Genomic DNA, 21,031 nt, shown 5'->3' with positions numbered 1-21,031 from the left:
CATTATCGATTGTAAAACACTTGAATTTGATCATCATAATATTAACTCACATGACAATATGTATTGTAGTAGGGACTCAGGACTGTCTGTTTTACTCTCCTCACCTATACCACTGCTGCACTGATAACCTCTCCTTTAGTGATTTCTCAAACTAATAGTTAAATCAAAATGAAGATGAATAGATTCACCTTGCTGACATTTTTGCCTTCTTGCTATATCATATCAGTCTTCTATATTAATTGCTCCTCTTGGTTCATTAAGAATCAAATAATCTACTTCTATACAAGAGATTATTTTACATTTTCACAAATTATTTTGCACCTTTAGTTAATCCTCGTCAACACCTGATGGCTATTACTGATAGGATTAATACAAGTCAGGCCAGCTTTTACCTTGTCTTTTAGACAAGCTCTCCTTTGTTACCTCAGCTTATTAATGCTGGTTTTTCCCAAGTACAGTATTCCTTTTCTCACTGCAGAAAGTGTGACTCTGTCATTTCAAGCCATGAAGAAGGTGGTGTCAATCTTTGAAAGTTTCCTAATATGTGAGGCAGCAGCAGCAGAGGTTTCCAAGCAGTTTCTCCCTCTCTCACTGCTTTCATATGAATGTTAATGCATATGATGCATAATGTTTTGAAGAGAGTCTCCATGCTATAAAAATGTCCAGTGTTTTGCCTTCATGTTCAATCTATTCTTAAGAAAGGTACCATAATGACTGCCTGAGCCACTGGCCCTCCTTTTACTGGTGGACCAAGCTCAGGAAGAGTACTGGCAATATTTTATTGATATAAGATGTCCCCACTAGGAAAGGGAGAAGTTGAGAGCATTTTTCACAGAAATCCGGTAGCAAAAGTGGAAAAAAATTGGAATTAATACTGTAATTTTAAAGATCACTAGCTAGGTGGGGATTTGAATGCGTTATGTTGACAGGAGAGATACCTAATTGGAGAGGGGTCACTAGCAGTGTTCCTTTAAAAATGGAAAAGACTTGTAAAGAAAAAAATCACAGTGAAAAATATTTCAGCATTTTTGACCATGGTGGTAATTTCAAAAGTGCTTGTTCCATTTTCAAAAATGACTTTATCTCCTATATCTGACTGATTGTCAATGACATTCAGATTCCTAAAAGTCTAGGAAACTTAAAAAATATTCACCTCAGCTCCAGTTATGATAAAGTTATGTGCATGAAGGAGAACTTACAAGACATTACTAATCATGTAAAAAGGCATTTATTTTATTGTAATGTATGTCATTCTGTAAACATTTTTACGTATGTTTTGAGTCTGTTTGTGCTTTAGGTTTATTAACCATAACTTAAAACTGTGTTCCAAATCCAGGAGTGCATTTTAATATACCCCATCATCAGCAACCCAGGCAACTTCCAATCTAGGATTCTCTTTTCATTCCATCAGCAGCTGCCCACCCTTATGAGTCTCCTGCACATCCAAAAAATGAGCTTTGCAGCATATTCTTGAGGTTATCAGTATGTAATCCATTTGTAATTCCTTCATAGCGTCTCATATCATGTTCTTGAGATTTTATATTTTATATTTCAGAGAAATGTTTTGCAACATGTTCTTTTGTTTCCATTTAAATCAACTGGAACCTGAGGTAATTCTTTCCACTAGTTTGCATGGTCATATGACCTCTTCTTTATGCCTCCACCTGCCTTTGCCATCCTATTGGTTGCTAAACATGTCTATACTAAAATACATTGATGCAAATTTCTAGAGGCCAGGAGCTGCAGAAACCATGAAAGAAAGCATGGTCACCTAATTTGAAAGTTGTTTTTGGAAAGAGGAAAAATACCTAACTTGAGGAGGCGGTGGAAAAGAAATGTGTTGTATTCAGGGTTAAACAAGTGTCAGGAGAGCTGATTTTGCCATGTATAATTAGCTGATGATAATGCTGGATGCATATCTCTTTGGTACTCAAAGAGTTGTTGTGAATCTGGGCTAACTGATTTAATGAAAACTTCATATCCAAAACGAGTTGGATTTTGCTTTCATTGATTTATCAGGTAGGGTACAACTTTGGGTAGCATACCCATCCCCTGGTTCTCATCACCCTGAGGCCCAGGGACCCTAAGGCTGTTGCATAGATTTGAATAGTGGTAGCAGGTTTTTCATCCACTATTTCTAAATAAGCAAACTAAGACATTTACAGTAATTCCTCTGAGGAAATGTTTCCTTCATTACTTTGATTCTGCCCATGGAATGAAGTGTCTATAAACCTGGAAGTAGGATATACATATCATGTTGGAGTTTAACAATCCACTCTTGCATTTCTTTGTTTTGCAATATTTTCCTGATGACAAGTTTACTGATGTGAGAGAATCTATGACGCCAGTCTTATCCCTTTGCTCTCCTTCCATTTGTCCAAAAGCTCCAGCATAGTATTTTATGACAGCCTCTGGGGTGGGATCAGGAGACATCATTTTGGCCTAATCATTACTTTTGCAAGTCCTTTATTTATCTTGGTTTATTTCTGGAGTCCTAGGAAGGAAAAAGCAGGTACAGAAGTTAAGAGCATGACTAGGGGACTGAAAATGCATCTCACTGCCAGTATACTTGCTAGAATTCCGGAGTTGTGACTGAGTGCTGGCAAATAGATCCAATGTCAGTTTTTTGGGGGGGAAAAAAAAAAAGTATCACACCATGGCTGCATCTACATGAAGTGCTGATTACTCAGTAGCTCATTACTACCACCCAGAAGCATCACATGGTATAACACATGATGCGATGCTACTGCGCAGTAGTAATGAATTAGCGGGCAGTCAGCATCACCTAAAAGCCATTCAGCAATGCTACTACACAGTAGAAGCATCTACACGAGGCACTTGACTGCACAGTTGTTACTGTGCTGTCATTTAGTTCTTGTATATAGTATATGACTGTGCAGTCAGCATCTCATGTAGATGCTACTACTGCGTAGTAGCACTGCCAAACAACTTTTGGTCAACAATGACTGTCCAGTATCTTGTCACTACTGCGCGGTAACATCTCATCATGCTTTGTGCCATGTGACACTACTGCATACTAGTAATAAGCTACTAAGCAGTCAGTGTCTCGTGTAGACACAGCTAAGGTGTGATACTTTTGTGAAAATCTGATATTGGATATATTTGCCAGCACTCAGTCACACAACTCTACAATTCTTCTAGCAAGTATACTAGTACGAAATAACTGCACAGTAACAGTAATATGTAGTCAGCATTTCACATAGATATGGTCCTTGAGGAATAACTCTAGGTGTTCAGTAAAGTGTGTCCAAAATTGTGTGTGACTTTTTAAACACTAAAACTCTCCTTGCCCCAGAGAGCTTACTATTTCAGACCAGGCTTGTGAGGACCTATAAATAAATCAATAAACTGAAGATACAAAGAAGGCAGAGCTACTCAACAGCTAATTTGCCTTAGTCTTCACAAAAAAATTAAGCTGCTAGACATCTAATAGGGTTGATCTGGATAAGGAAGGGCATAAGGTGAGAGAGGGGCACTATGTTAACCCTTTTACAGCCTTCTGGAAGAAGATCCATCTTCCATGACTTCAGGGGCAACACGTAGGGGGTGCATGTGTGTGCATGTGCACCCCCTGAGCATGGTGGTGTATCCCCTGTGGGTGGTCACTGCTTGCTACCCCATCACTGACACTACTGGCAGCATCTGAGGGCAGTCCATAATTGCTGCTGGCCACCGCAGTCGCTGCTGGTGATGCCTAAGGGTGGTTGCCAACCCCTGGTTGGTGCTCACCATCCCACCCCCATCCCACCACCAACAGTGCTGGCGGCATCTGTGGAAGCTCCATGCTTACCACTACTGGGCTCCCGCCACCACCACACTCCTGCTGCCACCAGCGTAGCTGTGCCCCCCCAGCTGCCAGGGGCACGCGCTGTTCATGCATGACTTTATGAAGATCATTGCCAATTTAGAAGGGCTTGACAGATTGGAAAGTTGGGCTAGAGCATTAAGGATGGAGTTCAGCATGAACAAATTCAAGGTGCTATACCTTGGGAGGAATAATTGAAAAAACAAATATAAAATGGAGGTCACCTGGCTGGATGGCAGCTTCATGGAAAAGGATTTGGGAGTCTGCAGTGTGATGCAACTGCACAAAAGGCCAGTGTAGTTTTGTGATGCATCAATAATTTCAGTTTCATAGTTGGTAGGGTCAGAAGGGACCTGAGCAGATCGTTAAGTCCAACACCCTGCCATGGGCAGGAAAGAACGCTGGGATCAAATGACCCCAGCTAGGCGATTGTCTAGCCTCCTTTTGAAGACTCCCAGGGAAGGAGTGAGCACCACTTCCCTTGGAAGTTGATTCCAGATCCTAGCTGCCCTGACTGTGAAGTAGTGCCTCCTGATGTCTAGCCTGAACCTACTCTCAATCAACTTGTGGCCGTTATTCCTAGTTACTCCTGGTAGTGCCCATGGGAACAGGGACTCTTCTGTTCCTCACAGGTCCCCTCTGGTAAGTTTGTAGTTGGCCACCAGATCCCCCCTCAGTCTTCTCTTTTGGAGGCTGAACAGGTTCAGGTCCCGTAACCTCTCTTCGTAGGGCCTGCCATGCTGCCCCCTGACCATGCGAGTGGCCCTCCTCTGGACCTTCTCGATGGTGGCCACATCTCTCCTAAAATGTGGCGCCCAGAACTGGACACAGTACTCCAACTGTGGCCTGACCAATGTTGCATAGAGGAGGAGGATCACCTCCTTGGACCTGCTTGTGATCTATCTGTGGATACATGACAAGGTATGGTTAGCCTTACTGACTGCGTCCTCACATTGGCAGCCCATGTTCATCTTGGAATCAATAGCAACTCCAAGATCCCTTTCTGCCTCTGTCTTGATAAGAAGGAAGTTCCCCAGCCTATAGGTATACTGATGGTTCTTTCTCCCAAGGTGCAGTACCCTGCACTTGTCTGTATTGAATCCCATCTTATTTTCATTCGCCCACCCCTGTAACCTGTCCAGATCTAGTTGTATCCTGTCCCTCCCTTCTAGCATGCCCACCTCTCCCCACAACTTAGTGTTGCTCACGAATTTGAGCAAAGGTGCTTTTCACTCCCTCATCCAAGTCGCTGATAAAGATGTTGAACAGTATGGGCCTGAGGACTGAGCCCTGAGGGACTCTACTGCCCACATCCCTCCAGGTCGAAAATGACCTGTCCGCTACCAGTCTCTGGGTGCGGCCCTCTAGCCAATTTGAGACCCATCTGACTGTGTAGGCATCAACTCCACAGTTGCCTAATTTTTTAATGAGAATGGAGTGAGAGAATAGAAGCATTAGGTACATTATATGGGAAGTGATAGTGCCTTTCTACTAGGTATTGGTTAGGCCTCATCTAGCGCACTGTGTGCAGTACTGAGTTCCACACTTTAAAAAGGACATGGAGAAGTTAGAGAGGATCCAAAGGCAGGCAACAAAGATGATCAAGGGCTTGGAAGGTAAGTCCTACAAGGAAAGGACTAAGGAGATAAACAGGCTCAGCTTGTGGAAAAGGTGCTTAAGAGGGGACATGTAAATACTTGAAGAGGGAAAGCACCTTTTCTTTCCTGCTGCAGAGAATAGGATGTGGATAAACGATTTGAAGTTGCAGCTAAGTAAATTTAGATTGGATAGCCAGAAAAACTTCTTCACTGTGAGAATAGTGAGGTAGTGAAATACACTTCCCAGGGAAGCTGGGGACTCTCCATCTCTGGAGGTGTTCAAGAAGAGGTTGGACAGCCACTGGTTGGGGATGATATAGGTGCAACTATGCCTGTATTCTACTGGGGGAGGGGGGAGATTTACCATGATTCTGGGCTTTGTTGGTTGCTTCTGTCCCGCCTTGCCTGCTTTTTCCTGCTTTTTGCATCAGGGTGTTTTTAAGCCTTCCCAGAAGCATTGGGTGTTGGCTCTAGCCAAGGCTAGGGATTTCAGTTGCAGTGTGCTGATTTTCCTGCTAGGAGCAAAGCCAGAGGTTTCTGACTAGGAGGTCTTACCCCATTGCTCAGGGTGAGACCAATCCCATATTTGAGGCAAGGAAGAAATTTTACCCCAGGGTCAGATTGGTATGAACTGTGGAGGTTTTTGCTTTCTTCTGTAGCAGCCCTTTGCCTTGGACCTCTTGAGCATAAATTGATAACATTTTATAGAAGTAGGACATTGGCTGCCATGGTTCCCTTGTTTTACCTCTGGCAGGCCTGGGTGTCAGGGTTCAGGGTAGTCTTATGCAGAATTTAGATTATGGTTTTATGGGATGGCTCAGAGAGGGATGATCCTGCCTCAGACAAGGGTTTGACTAGATGACCTCTGGAGGTCCCTTCCATCCCTACTTGTCTATGACTCTGATGGGTAGGGGGGAGAGGATGGTGGCCTTGGATTAAAAAAAGCTAGTTTACCATCAGGAGTATGTATATTTCATCTAAAGGAAGTTGAAGTGTATTGAGTGTGGTAGCTCACCATGATTTGAAAAAGAGTAAGCTGAGGGAGACTGTGCAATGGGCACTACCATATATCTTATTCATATGGGATGTACTAACCTGTATATTTGCTCAATATGGGCCATGTGTTTTTGTAAAGTACTCAGCACTGGAGCAGTAAGGTCTCCTGGATATTACCTTGTTACTGCCCTCTGACCTCTCAGGGTTTGCCCACTCTGATATTATAATTTCATAGGAGGGCTGCCCATAGGAGGCAGAAGTGGGTTTTGAGGCAGCAGGTCCTTATCTGCACTGAGGCCTCCCCAGCCTTGGCCCACTTTACTCTAGCTGGGTTTTTTCTGTCTGAGGTTCACTGTACCAGGACCCCAGGCTCCTAGATTCCAGCTTGCACCTTGCAGGCTCTGGGCCCCTTGGCTCTCTAGTCTCATGCTTATCAGGCTTTGGATTTGCAACCCCTAGTCTTTGTTGCCAGGTATTCAGTCCTCTGCCAAGCAATATTTCTCTTTCTGAAGGGCCTAAAAGTATTCTGTGTTGTGTGTCCCTGAAGTACCCTGGAGGTTTCTAGTCCTTCCCTAGTAGCTATATCTGGTCATCCAGTTTAAACATAAGCCAAAAATGAGTGTCTACTCCCAAAAACAAAAGTTTCCCCTTCTAGGGTTTATCTTGCCCTATAGTAACACTACTACAAAGGCTTGAGGTACTTACCTGTTGCTGCTTATAGTGCAGAGTTTTTTCCAGCTCCCCTGCAGTCTACAGCCCTTCCTTTGTAAGCAGCTCAGACTAGCTCTTACTGGAGCTCTGCTTCCTGCAGCTTCTATAGCTAGATTCTCCTCCCTGCATCAGGACCTTGGTTTATGAGTCTCCCTGAGTCACCTGATCTTCTATTTCCGCCACAGGCCTGTCAATCACTGCTTGCACCTGGGGTGGATGACCATTTTATTTAAGGTCCCTTTGCTGCTGTAAGTCTGTTAGAGAGATGAGCTAGCCAGCTGATCCTGGGCTCCCATTTCCCCTCAGTAATGTGGTAGAGGCCCTGTTACAGGTTTATAGTTACGCTCAGAGTTGGCTGTATTTAATTGACTTTGTCGTTAGTTTCTATTACTGAGCCTATGCAGCTTTTGACAGCAGTTTAATGATAGACAGTGCATTTAATGAAGTTTCCTTGTATACAAATATAAGATAAGGGGCTCTTTCCCTATGCTGATTGGGATGGAGTAATCTCATCTTTTGTTCAAGTTAATATGGTAGGTAGGTTTGTCTAAAACCTCAAATGCTTTGCATGGTTTGCTCAATCTGTTAATTTCTTGCTGACTGCTCAGAGGCAGGGATGTTCACAGGGTATCTGGACAGTATGAAAGCAATACATCAGTTAACAAATTGGGTCTCTTTTAGAAGACTCACCTGAGAAGGTTCTTCAAGAATACTTTACCTGAATCCTGCTGCCTGCCTGCATGTGTTCTTGAATAAATGGTTTCTGAAACTGTAAAAAAGAAGGAGAAAATAAGCATCCAGAAAGTGAGTAGAAAAGTAGAGGGAACCTTGCTACTGTGACATTAGTATAATCACTTGCCTACAGTAGGAATTTTTGTTCCTTCACAGTAGAGCCCAGTAGAGACTCTTAACATTGCCCTGGCAATGTAATGAGGCTTTAACATTTGGTGTAAATGTAGGGAGTCTTGTTACAATTGAGAATGTGTCTATTCATTCTTAAAAGGTTTTGATCTTTAAGCTAATGAGTACTCCCAACTGATTCCAGGTAAGAATAGGTCAGATCTGGGAGTGCATAACTTCTGCCCACTATCAGATGTGATATTTAGGTTCAGTCAGGGAACTTTTAATTACGTAATTTTCCATTAGAAAAGGTTAGTTTTTCAAAACTGAAACTTTATTGCATCTCAGCTTCAGATGGAACTGCTGGTCAAAATAAGAATGAGTGGATGCTTCCCTTTCCTGAACCACGAATACACTCGGGTTAGAGCATTTACCTGGGATATGAAAAATCTGGATTCAAATCCCTGCTCTTACATCCTCCAGCATTGTTGCTACTATCCTAGGCATTATTGGCTATTGAGATGTGGGTCTTCTCTCATGGTCATTTCTGCTGCATCTGTTCCACTTTGTGTAAATAATTAAATATTCTTTGAGCCAAAGATTTGATCTCTCAAGTCCTAAGTTAATGACCTACCTACTGGGTATTCTGGGGCAGGTAGTGTGTTCTCTTTTTAATTATTTTTTTTAAGGAGTAAAAATGAAAAGTTCTTGGCTTCTTGATGCAGAATAGGAACATTTAAGAAATCTTGAAAAGAGTCCTTGACTTTAAAAAGACTGTTTCCTAGCTGTAATGAGAATGAATGATAAGAAATGACCAGATCTTATTGCCACTGAAGTTAGAATGAAATTTCCATTTGATTGATGTGCAGAAAAGATCTCCTTTACTTTATTGTGGGTATTGACAAATGAAACTATACCTCATTAAAGGAATGGAAAATTACTGGGGTTCAGTTGAATCTGCTGTGACCATTTCATCTGTCTGTTCTGTCCCACAATAAGTGGAAAATAGCTGCATTTGGCACCTGTTTCATAAAGGAATATTTTATTACACTTCAGCTTCATGTATTAGAGGTTGGGGCAGACAGATGAAACAGGTACAGCAAATCAGCTGATGTACTTGTGAGTAGCAAGTTGACTTTTCACCCAGGGTTCAAATTACACTTTGACTCTTGCGGGGGTTATAGGCAGTGGTGGCAGTGGCAGTGGAGTGAAGCCACAGGGCAGCCCAGGCACAGGCTCCGGGCAGCTGCAGCAAAAAGTGCCTGGCAGCAACAAGGGGGTGGGGCTCCTTTTCCCCTTTGCCAAACAGCAGTTTCTGCCCAGCTGCTATGGGGGCTGTCGTCTTTTATGGGGGAGCTCTTGTCTCTTATGGGGGGTTCAGCCCCTCTGAGCCCTCCCCCCCACCATAATTTGAACCCTGCTTCCACCTTCTATGAAGTACATTTCTTTAGTCTGTGGATACTCTAACATGTTTACAGAAGAGTAGACTGAGAGATGTCTATGTCTTCCTGCCTTCTTTTTGCCCATCAATAAAAACATAAAAGGTTTGGGGAAATAGGGACCCTAGAAGTTGGCATAAAGGAAAGACTCCCATTCTGTTTGTCATGAAGTCTAATTGGTCAGGTTATGCAGTCACTCCCAACTCATCTTTGTCTGATTTTATAATAACTCAGTAGGGCAGACACTATCACTGCCATGGAGTTTTCTCATGCTGTCTTTTTTCCCCTGATACATGTTTTACCTTGCATGTTTCTCTTAGCAAGGTGTGCACAGTAGGAAATAGATGCATATGCTCGGGAAATCTCCCACCAACATGAAGAATTGTGAAGGAGTAATGGGAACAAGTTAAACCATTCTCTATATACCTTATGTGGACTGCTGCCTAGCCACCTTCCTGTGAGATCAATTGATCTTTGAATTTAAGAGGAAGAAAAGGAATTAAAGAACAGATTTCTCAGTGAGTTATTTTCTGAATTTTTTAAAATTGAAAACTGTGGATTTTATATCTAAGTCAGAAGCAAATAAATTTAAAGTGACTAGACATGTGGTGATAATCATATTTAGGGGTTTATCTGTTGTTAATGTGTTGCACCCCAAGGTTCCCCCCTGTAGATCCCTCTCCTCCGGTACTTCCGAGGCCTCCAGCCAGATGGAACCCATGGTTCCAGCCTCCATTCAGAGGCTTTTGGCTGTTGGCTATTGGGGCTGTCTGGCACAACTCCGGCACATGCAATCAGGAGCATTGCAACCTCCCCTTGTGAGGTTTACTTCATATTGGAGTCTCTGGAATCCCAGATAATGGAGCTCTAGACTGCAGTGCAAAGGCTGTGAGCTATCAGGGATGGTGAACAGGAGATTGACTCCTACTGCCAGGCCCTTCACCCCAGGACAGAAGAGTGACTTGGGTCCCTGCCACAACTAGGGAGGCCAAGAGGCACTCCCATACTGTCCAGCAAGGGGGCTGGACAAAGGTTGTCTGCAGCCCCAAGGCTCACTGTACCAGGGTCACCACCCCCCTGGATTTCTGAAACAGGTATGAACCTCTTGCAGCACCTGCAGAGCTGCCAGCTACTGCAAGTGACCAAGAAACATGACCAGCTATCATTCCTAAGATGAAATGCAGAGTGGTCATTGTGGGTGACTCCCTCCAGAGGGGGACTGAGGGAGTGATCCATTGCCCCAACCCCTTAGGCCAGGAGATCTGCTGCCTCCTGGGAGCCTTATCTGGGATGTGGGTGAGAGGATCCCAAAACTTATCTGGCCCTCCGACCACTACCCTATGCTCCTTATCCATGTGGGCACAGATGCCATGGCTCAGAGCAATCCCAGCCAGGTCGTAAGTGGTACAGGGATCTGGGAGTGGGGCTCAGGAGGTTGGGGGCACATGTGTTTTCCTCCTCAATCCTTCCAGGTATGGGGCACGGGCAGAGGAGGGAGTGATGAATCGAGGCAGTAAACAGAAGACTACGGTGCTGGTGCTACTGTCAAGGCTTTGGCTTCTACAACCCGCTCTTTGAAAAGAGAGGCAGTGCTGTGTTGGGAAGAGATGGCCTTCACCTCACTCCACTGGGGAAGAAGCTCTTTTCAGCCAGAATGGCTGACTTGCTTGACTGGGCTTTAAACTAAGCTCACTGGGAACTAGGCAAAAAACCATCAGAGCAAGCTCACCAAGCATCAACCACAAAACCAGCAGGTTAGGATGCTCAAGGGAACCCACACCTACCCCAACCCAGGAACAGAGTTTCTCCATGACTGCAAAGAAGCCTAGGGCCTCCAATGGCACATTTAGGTGTCTGTACACTAATGCTAGGAGTTTGGGGAATAAACAGGAGGAGCTGGTCCTTCTGCTAAACAGAAATGTCTATGATCTCATAGAGATCACGGACATCTGATGGGACTCCTCCTATGACTGGACAACTGGTATAAATGGCTATACCCTGTACAGGAGAGATTGTGCTGAAAAAAGGGGAGGGGGTGTAGCTCTCTATGTGAAGGAGAGCTACACATGCCTACAAGCTGAGATTGGTATCCAAGGAGGATAACTGGAGACCCTTTGGGTTAGAATACAAGGGGAATGCAGTGAAAGGGTTACAATGGTGGGTGTCTACTACAGACCTCCAAACGAGGAACAAGTGCTCGACCAAGAATTCACCAAGGAACTGACAGAGACTGCATGCTCTCAGTGCATGGTCATCATGGGAGACTTCAACTACCTGGACATCTCATGGGATGAGCGCTTGGCCAAATCTGATCGGTCACGAAGCTTCCTTACATCTGTCAATAAGCTCTACCTGTTCCAAGAAGTTTATGGGCTGACAAGAGGCAAGGTGCTGCTGGACCTGGTACTGGCCAAAGGGGATGATCCAATCAGTGACCTAAGAATTGGAGGGAAGCTGGGTGACAGTGACCACGAGTTGATCACTTTCACTATCCATCGCAAAGCTGGTAAGACAGCCAGCAATGCAGTAGTCCTTGACTTTAGGAAAGCTGATTTTCATAAGCTCAGGAGGCTTGCTCTTGAGGTCCTGAGAGGTCCTGATTTCACAGGGAGGGGAGTTCATGATGAGTGGTTGCTTCTTAAGGTAGCGGTCCTAGAAGCACAAGGGGAGTCTATCCCCACCTGTAGGAAAGCTGGTAAAAGGGCTCAACAACCCCCTGGGCTCAACAAGAAACTCATGGACCTCTTATGTCTAAAAAGAGAGGTGTATAATGGATGGAGGACAGGAAACACCACTAAGAAGGAGTATACTACACTAGCCCGCATCTGCAGGAAACAAACTGAAAGCCTAGGCTGCAACTGAACTCCAGTTTGCTACATAAATCAAGGACAATAAAAAATCCTTCTTCAGATATGTGGGGAGTTGAAAGAAAAACAAGGGCAACATTGGACCTCTGCTAAACCAGCCAGGGCAGCTGACTACCAACACCCAGGAAAAAGCCAATCTTCTTAATGATTACCCTGCCTAACATGATGTGGGATGACCAGGGTGAAGATGAATCTATGCCCACCATTGGCGTGGATCTTGTAAGGGAGCATCTTGAGTGGCTGGACCCCCACAAATCAGCTGGCCTGCATAAGTTGCACCTAAGAATGCAAAAGGAACTGGCAGGCATTATAGCATGGCCACTGGTAAGGATATTTGAGAACTCGTGGGGCTTGGGCAAGTACCTGAAGATTGGAAGAGGGCCAATGTGGTGTCCATCTTCAAGAAAGGGAGGAAAGAAGACCCAGGAAACTACAGGTCAATCAGTCTGACCTCAATCCCTGGGAAGATTTTTGGAAAAAATGATCAAAGAAACTGTTCTTGACAGGCTAACAGAAGGCAACATTCTGAGGGATAGCCAACATGGGTATGTCTTGCCCGACCTATCTCATTTCCTTCTATGACCAGGTCACGTATCACCTGGACAAGAGGGAAGAGGCTGATGTCATATACTTGGACTTTAAAAAACCTTTGACTTGGCATCCCATGATGTCCTCATGGAAAAATTGGGCAACTGCAGCCTTGACTACTCCACCGTCTGATGACTGGATAACTGGCTCTGAGGTTGGACCCAGAGTGGTAGTTGATGGAACTGAATCAACATGGCACTTGATGATTATTGGTGTCCCCCAAGGCTCTGTTCTTGGGCCTTTGCTCTTTAATGTCTTCATAAACAATCTGGACACTACTGTAAAAAGCACACTGGCCACGTTCACTGATGACACCAAACTTTGGGGAAGAGTCTCCACACTTGAGGATAGACTGGTAATCCAGGCCAATCTGGATAGGCTTACAAGGTGGGCAGATGAAAACCTGATGGCATTCAATATAGAGAAATTCAAGGTGCTTCACTTTGGGAATAAAAACCTGCATCACACTTATAGGCTCAGTAATGCTACACTTGCTAGCACCATGACTGAAAGAGACTTGGGGGTCATGATTGACCACAAGATGACTATGAGCCACCAATGCAATACTGCAGCTGGCAAAGTGAACAAAACTCTGGCTTGCATCTGCCGATGCATCTCAAGCAAACTCAGGATGTCATCCTCCCACTGTACTCGGCCTTGGTGAGGCTGCAGCTGGAGTACTGTATTCAGTTCTGGGCTCCACAATTCAGGAAGGATGTGGAAAAGCTTGAGAGAGTCCAAAGAAGAGCCACACACATGATCAGAGGGCAAGAGAACAGGCTTAATGAGGAGAGGCTGTGAGCCATGGGACTCTTCAGCCTGGAGAAGCGAAGGTTCAGAGGTGACTTGGTGGCAACCTATAAGTACATAAGTGGTGTGCATCAGGATCTGGGGGAACACGTGTTCACCAGAGCACCCCAGGTGCTGACAAAGTCCAATGGTCACAAACTCCTGCAAGACTGTTTTAGGCTGGACATAAGAAAAAAATTCTTTACTGTCCAAGCCCCAAGGCATAGAACAAGCTCCCCCCAGAGATGGTGCAAGCACCTACTTTGGGCTGTTTCAAGAAACATTTGGACATTTATTTTGCTGGGATCCCTTAACCCTAGCTGACTTCCTGCCCCTTGGGAAGGGGGCTGGACCCAATGATCTTACGAGGTCCCTTCCAGCCCTAATGTTTATGAAATCTATAAAATCTATTAAATGCTTTTTTAGTCTATGGTAAATGTAGCAATAGATGTGCCTTTTTTCAGAAACAATTGTTTTAAAAAATGAGACTTAAAGCCTTTATTTTTAAGATTTCTTCCAGAATCATCTTTGTTCAGTACCAGGGTTAGACAACCCTTGGCATTTCATCCCTCTGTAGATCAATAAATAAAGTAACACATCAATGACATAACAAATGTGTATCTGCAAAGGAGAGTTCATCCCTATAGGTTTCTGTCCGGTATGAAAAGTGTTTGATCTAGGTGTGCTGCCATGAAAGATAGAAGGTAATTTATCATCTTCAGAGATTTTGATTTACTAACCACAAGTGATAGGATGCCTTTCTGAGCCTAAATTTGAAACTGAAGAATTCTATTCACTTTTTTTACTGTATAAGTAGGTTTGCTTCCCACTGGAATTTAAAAATTAACAAAAGTATAATTTCGTCATAACTAGACTTGAAACTGTTAGTATACTAGTGGTGTGCTGGCAAGCAGGAGGAAAATGAAAGTAGAACAATCAATCTCTAAAGCATTATATACATGTTTGCCAGGGCCAGACATGGTTAAATCAATACCGGATGCAGGATTTTGCAAAATATTTAATACTTCACATGCCTCATCAAAAGAGCCCCTCTCTGTGGCCTCAAGAAAGAACCATAAAATTCAGTGTTATATGTGTGCTCTGTTATCTACACTGCTATGGATAGCAGTGGTCCCACTAGTTGACTAAAGCATTAGATTTCTCACACTCAGCAACATAATTCCTGGCTGTTTCACAACAAGAACCTTGCCTGAAAATATGTATCTATTCATTTTCTTCTGCCTGCTGAGATATATATACAGGTTGCCTTTTGCAACGCTTCTTATCCTCCTCATACCTCGTTTCAGTAAATGTGAGGTTGCCTTTCCTGTAGCTTTATTGCCCAAATACTTTTGGCTCTTTGTTGGAACAGTCAAGGGTCAAAATTCTACTACAAGAGGTGATTTAGGAGGCAAAGCACATTGCCCTGTCATGTAGGAACTGACTGAAATGCCATTTCAGAAGGGTATGCAAAGTTTGGAAACATTATTTATGGAAGAAATATTAAAAAAGAAATAAAGAGAAGTCATTTGATACTTCAAAAAAACCAAATCCCAAAACCAAAAAACCACCCTTTTACTTGAGCAGACAATGAGGTGTAAGGATGTTTAGTTTTTCTCCAGAGAAGTAGATCTTTGCCTTTATTAATTGAGCAGGGCAAAACTAGGCTAACCCTAATCCAAAACACCATTCTGGAAACATCAGTTCAAATGCTACATCTGCTGGCATCAGAACTGGTGATTTGCTTATACAGACATTCCTCGGACTTACAGCACAATTGAAAATCATGTCTTAAATCGACGCGTTGTAACTCAGAACTGATTTTCCCATAGGAAACAATGTTATAAATGGGGGATTGATTCCTGAACCATATTTTCAGCAAAAATAACCCATAATTTTGTATTTAATCAATTATAGATCAGTAACATAGCTACAGTAATGTATTTATATTGTAAATAGCAATCATGTTGATTTGGAAGGATTTCTTTGAGGTGATGTTGCTGGACTTTTTGAAGGGCTCTTTGTTGGACTTTTCTCAGGAGTCTTGGCTGCAGGCTTTTCTGGATTCTTGTCTGCTTTCTTAAATAAAGTGTCCAAGGAAGTTTGGACAGATGTTCTCCAGCGAGATGGGTGACACAGCAAACTTTTTCGCTGGCATTTCATGGCATCGGATCAAGCGTTGTAAAACCAAAATTGACGTCATAAAGTTGAAATGGTGTCAATTTATAAATGTAAATGTAAAACATTGCAACTTGAAATATTGTATGTTGAGGATTATCTGTATAGGATAATGACAGATGTAGCTGACTAAAATATTTTGAAGGGTGCTACTTTGTTATGTATTTTTATTTACTTCTTAACAAGTAAAAGTGCTATACGGCATAAATCTTGAAACAAATCGATTACAAAATGTGTTCTTGAAAGTCAGTGTACCTCCCCTAGAGAGTCCTAAGACTGGTGAAAAATGGGTAGTGTTGATCAACATTGAACCTTGTACCAATAAATGCATTCCCATCAATACTCAATCCAAGACCTATATCGATATAAAAGGCACCATTCTACCTTACAGGAGAAGAGCATGTTTAGGCCTGAGGCAATTCAATGAATTTCAGTATGCAGAATATTTCAGTATCTATTGGCAGGATGGGGTTATGTGTAGATCCATAGCTTGTTTTCCCCCCAGAAAAAGCCCAAATTTCTGCTTTCTTTACTTGCAGAGACACTGGGAGATTAACAAGAGATAGAAACATCTGCTCCACTGTCTGACACAGCTGGCTCCTGCTTCTCAGTTGTCCTTGGATTCTCCTGCAGATAGGTTGTTCCACTGCATGCTTTGGAAATTGCTGTGCACCTGTACAGCCTTGTATTTGTGTCCTGCCATTTGCCCTCTGTGATTAGTCAGCTATGCCCATGAGGAACTGCATTTGATTTAATATGGCTTCATACAGGCCCAGCATTCTTCCTGTAAAGTCCAAGACTGAGGCTTTGGTTTGCCCTGTAGATTTAAAATGTCTATAAAATGCAACAGATAATGATAACTCTTCTATTGTGAATTTTTTTCTCCAAACCATTACAACTATATATGTGTTATGGAATATTTACAATTAAAATTTTACTCTAACTATGGCATTCTGCAGGGCTGTTAAAAATATAATTCAATGGAGAATGATACCTATATATCTAAACAGCCATGCTAGTTCTTATAATGATATCTGGTCCTTTATGCCAAATGTTCCCCAAACCTCTTTGCAAAATTGCACGCTTACCTGCACATGTGTTTCTCTTCAGCCATCACCAGAAGGCAGCCACTTCTGAGGAGGAATATGGCAGCTGTTTTATCATGGCAGTAAAACTCATCCCTGCAAATACGTCAGCCTATGTGCAATGGAATTACCTTGATTCAAGTTGTACTCACACAATTAAGTATTTGAAGGCTCTAGCACTCGGAGTTTACTATTTTGTGGTCTTTTAACATTATCTGTTATTGAAAAGCCATGAATCAGGTAGCAGGGGGGCTTCTTTGTTGCTTGTCCATTGCTGTAGATAGGAGTAAGATCTACAGTGATTTTGATCTTTTGTTTTTTGCACTTCCTCACTGCCAAAAAGCCACCTGTGGTCTTTTTTTATATTTCCAGCATGTATTTTATTAACTCCTTTTTCATATGGTACATATGGCGTCTGCCACTAGACAAGGAGACAAATGTTGCACTTTTGATGAAAAGAACAGCAGAGAGAAATAAGACTTGCTGCCAGCAGGTTTCACAACAAATATATTATTCAGGGTGCCATGAATTACAGCTGTGCATATAGAGCGAAATTTTCCTTTTGCTCACACCAAGGCAACCCTTGTGAAGTCGGTGAGGTTGCACTTGTAATAAAAGAAAGTAGCCTGTAGTCCACAGTGTCTGTATACACAATTAGTGTATTTCAGTTAATTGTCCAGTGTCTTGTTTGAAAGCCTCTCCTTATTTCTTGGTTTAATAATAAAAGCAACAGATTTTATTCTGCCAGAGGCACTGGATATTTTGCACTTATTATTCAGTTAGTAAAACAGTACATGTTTGTGAAACTATAATCTGCAGCAAAAACAAAAGAATAAAGGTACAGCCTAGAAAAATAAAATAAATGCTACTTGTATGCATTTTTTATTGATTTTGAACAGCCTACGTGATTTTCAGGACAACAGCAGGAAAAATAATTTCTGTCTATGGAGGAATGATATACTATCCTTTTTAAACTAGGCTTACACTTTTTTTTGTACGGGTGCATGCATGTGCAGAGGGGTGTCCGCCTAATTGGCCACAAGAGGGGATTAAACTAAATAAAATCACAATCCACAGGGGGCCTCTAAATATGGCTTTTTAATTTGAAAATTTTTGTGGGTTACAGTGTAATTCAAGCTTTTCAAGCTTTATTAGTGCATAGTTGTTCGTACAGCTTGCAAGGCTCAGGCCTCAGCGAGTTTGATATGCCCGCCAGCATGCTGAAGACAAACTGTTCTCTTCAGCTGCAAAACATGGTCTGTGACATAACAAAAGACCTACTGTAAATAAAACATATGTTAATAAAAATGACGGAAGGCAGTGGAGGCATCCGGGCTGAAACACCATTTGAAAGCGTTACTAAGTCGAGGTAATGACATTCGGCAACCACTGCTGCACTCTGCGTCTGACAACGATGTTGCGAACAGATATAAGTAAATACCAGTGATTTCACATGTTCGCTGTAATAAAAGTCAAAATATGCAGCTTGGTCTAACTAATTGCTGTGGAAGGAAAAAGAACCAATCGTACTTATTGCTGTGAAACTGTTAATAGAGAACTTATGGAGAGAAAGTCCAAGTCCTCTCGTCCAAATTGGAATGTGAAAGAAATCTGTTGGAAGGTGATGACAGAAATGAAGTAAAACAGTTGTTTCCTGATCCATGTGCCAGATGTGTCACATACTGTGATAAATAAGATCTGCATCTTACACTCCAGAAATTGGGGAATATTACAAGCGTTTATTATAGTGAGGTACAAAAAAAATGTACTTGAAATGCTTTGTTTCTCCTGGCACCAAGCAGTGAGCAGTTATTGCACAATGCCCGAAGCTGCTAATTCTTTTGTTTAGGTTCAAGCCTATTAAAAGCTTAAATTCAATTTTATTGTTAAGGTATTTATTAACTGATTATGAAAAGACATTAAAGGGCTCATAATTAAACTACTAAATTGTTCCTACCTTGATGAATTTTTTCATTTTCCAGGATTGACTTCCATGGTATAAATTATTAGTGATGTAATTTAGAGGAAAACACTGGTCACCATCACTACATTTCTTACCTCAACTCCTGAATCAATTGCAGACTGTCTTGCTGCTGCTGTTGAACTTGGGAAATCATGGCCAAAACCCCAACATATGGTGGACCTTTCTTGGTAGCATTGTCCTGCTTTTTGCTGTATGGTTATGGTATTTCAGAAACAGATTCATATGTTTTATTCAGGGAAAAATCCCATTGGCCCACACAATTTTTATTTGTATTGCAAATAGTACAAGATAGTTTTGCAAATAGTAAAAGCCACAATTAGACTGCAGTAGCATGGTGATGGGCAAAATATACTTCTATGGCGATAATACTGTCTTGTCCTGAAATACTTAGTATCTAAATAGCCACAGGAGACAAAGCTTGGAAGGGTAAAGAAAAGGTGTGTGATTTGGCCATGTACCAGATCAGCAAAAGAAGTAAGATGAGGATGTAAATCTTCTGATGGCTAATCCAGTGCCTTATATGCTGGGCCATATTGCTGAATTCTGGTTGGGGTTGGAATGACATAAGAGGAAGTCAGCAAAGAGCAAAACTTTGCTAGGTTTCCTCTTTGGAATTTTCTCAGCTCATCAAAAGAGAAGAATCTCCAATGGGTCCCCCAAGATTACCCAGAAGCCAGGGCCATCTGTGTGGAGGCCATATGCTTCTGCACTGGCTCTGGATGTTCACTTCCTGATGGCTTGGATTTGTGGGAGTTTTTCAGACATGGATTCCCTGATCCACAGCTGCTCCCAAAACTCCTTAAAAGGGAAGGCTTTGCACAACAGTTAATCTTGTTTTGGCACAGACGGCCAGACTAGCAGGTTTTGATACAAGGGCTGGGTGCTGGGCTTATTAGGATGAATTAACTTTCCAGTTGATTCTGAGTCATTTCTAAAGTAGAAGGGGTTATATCTGCAAGAAATTGTTATATGTATGTATGCTACCGTAATGGGAGTGCAAACTCTTCAAAGCAGGGATCAAGCTGTCTTACTGAAATGACTGTTACATTTCACGATACAGGAAAATAACTGTGCTGGGCTTGTTGGCCATTGCCTGGTGGGCTGGGTTTGGAGAAGCTTGATTTCAGTTGGTGGGCTGTTCCCACCAATTGGGTAACACTTGGCGAGGGGCTGGCCCACCCCTACCCAGGGTGAGGTGAAGAGTCAAAACCTGATTGTAGAGCAGCTCCACTTCACCCTGAATGGTCCCTTTACAATCTGGGGGCGGATCCTCTGAGGGGATAAAGAACAGCGTGCCCAACATGTGGGCAGACACGTCAAGGTATGGAGAAGAGAGGGGGCCTAAGAAGAGCTGGGGAAGAGCAGCCCAGCGGGTGGATGCTGTTGCCCTGAAGAGCCCCTGAAGATATCTCTCACCAGACAGGAGCAGCAGATGGCTTCAGCCCCAGTCTGTGCGTAGTGCGGTGCATAGGGTGAGACCCTGGGAGCTGTGTGAGGCAGCTCTGGTCTCCATCCGCTTGGTGCACACTGGTGCATGGAGCTCATTCTCTGGGAGCTGCATGAGGCAGCTCAGGTCTGCAACCCCCAGCGTGAGGCCAGGAACCCGGAGCTGACAGCATGGTGCGGCATAGTCCAGCAGGACCCCAGCCCTGGGAGTCGCTTGAGGCTGCTCAGGTCCACCATTTCCTGGCACACGGCCAGGGCTCACGTGCATGCTTGGTGTGTGGCAGGTCCTAGGCAGGGACCTGGGCTGTGGAGCTGCAGAAGGTGGCCTGAGCCCCCAGCCATGAGCAGCAGGCAGAGCCCTCAGTGCCCAAAGGGGGGCAGAGAGCTGTGAGGGGATCGGAGGCCCTGTAGGAGCCAGAGGCCTGTGTCTGCTGAAAGGAACACCGGATGGAGTCACAAGGACCCCACATCACCCATTGGAGCTGTGAGCTATCGAGGAAAGGGTTCCCATAGGGGAGGAAGCCCCTGGAAGGGGGTCTAGCAGAGGGTCCTGTGGGGAATGAGTCCCTGGCAAGCCCACGAGGGGCTGAGAGGTTCTGGGGCCCCTTCCTTCTCCCCTTTTTGGAGCAGTGCCAAGGCTCCTGGCATCAAAGGGGAATCTCCAGTACTCACAGTGACATTGAT

General features: G+C 43.4%; 1 long non-coding RNA gene across 1 annotated transcript; it reads right to left on the bottom strand.

Moving 5' to 3' along the window:
* Positions 1-1,253: 1,253 nt before the first annotated feature.
* LOC149872883 (uncharacterized) lies at positions 1,254-19,074 on the bottom strand. The gene is made up of 4 exons (XR_016439818.1): positions 18,976-19,074; positions 16,921-16,965; positions 7,822-7,900; positions 1,254-2,494 (listed from the first exon to the last, which is right to left on the bottom strand). It is a non-coding gene; the product is annotated as an uncharacterized LOC149872883 (long non-coding RNA).
* Positions 19,075-21,031: the final 1,957 nt, after the last annotated feature.

This window comes from Crocodylus siamensis, chromosome 1, assembly GCF_052110815.1.
Source record: "Crocodylus siamensis isolate JL-2025a chromosome 1, ASM5211081v1, whole genome shotgun sequence".
NCBI lineage: Eukaryota > Metazoa > Chordata > Crocodylia > Crocodylidae > Crocodylus > Crocodylus siamensis.
This window is presented reverse-complemented; position numbering and strand designations above follow the sequence as displayed.